The sequence below is a fragment of the Penaeus monodon genome, chromosome 25 (genome assembly GCF_015228065.2).
Source record: "Penaeus monodon isolate SGIC_2016 chromosome 25, NSTDA_Pmon_1, whole genome shotgun sequence".
Lineage (NCBI taxonomy): Eukaryota > Metazoa > Arthropoda > Malacostraca > Decapoda > Penaeidae > Penaeus > Penaeus monodon.
Window position 1 is genome coordinate 10,131,459 of NC_051410.1, and position 703 is coordinate 10,132,161.

The window sequence follows — 703 nt, forward strand, 5'->3', positions numbered from 1 at the left end:
TAGATAGGAGACAGTGAGAGACTACAAATAAAGAATTGGTGAATAATGACATTTACGTTCTCAGGTATATACAAGTATGAATATGAAAATTGTTTCATTCACAGATAACTGTTACTTCTTATAATGACCTGCATGGGTATGCTGACATGGTGACCATATCTTGACATAAACATAGGTATTTAGGGAGAAAGGGGACAGAGTATCAGAGAGAGTTCAAAGGTGGATAGGAGATGGTGAGGCTTACTGGAAAGTTAATTTTACACACACCAATATCCTGCACTAACATATTAATTGGAATAACAATACATCAATATATAAAATGATATGAGCATGTTATTTGAGAAATAAAATAGGTTTTGGCAGAGATAATATCATATCTGTGAAATAAAATAGGTTTTGGCAGAGATAGTATCACATTTTACAGTATGGATGCCTTGAAAGTGAGTGGATAAAGATTGCAAGACTTGACAATTATGACAAAAATGTTAGTTTGTCCTGAATTATATTATAAGATTGTTGCATTGACTTTCAGAATACAAAGTAAGTGTTTAATAAAATGTCTTTCAACATATTCATCATGTGCTGCCTGCCAGCTGCAGCTCAGCAGTAGCAGTTCCTGGCATCTCAAACAACAGAGTAACAAGGTGTGAAGAACACCAAAAAGGGACCATGCTGGTCATGCTGTTAACATTTAATTTCTCCC

At 34.6% G+C, this 703-nt stretch overlaps 1 protein-coding gene across 1 annotated transcript in view; it reads right to left on the reverse strand.

The window, feature by feature from the left end:
* LOC119589520 (McKusick-Kaufman/Bardet-Biedl syndromes putative chaperonin-like) overlaps positions 1 to 703 on the reverse strand; it is a 9,574-nt gene that overhangs the window by 4,820 nt on the left and 4,051 nt on the right. The window lies entirely within an intron of this gene.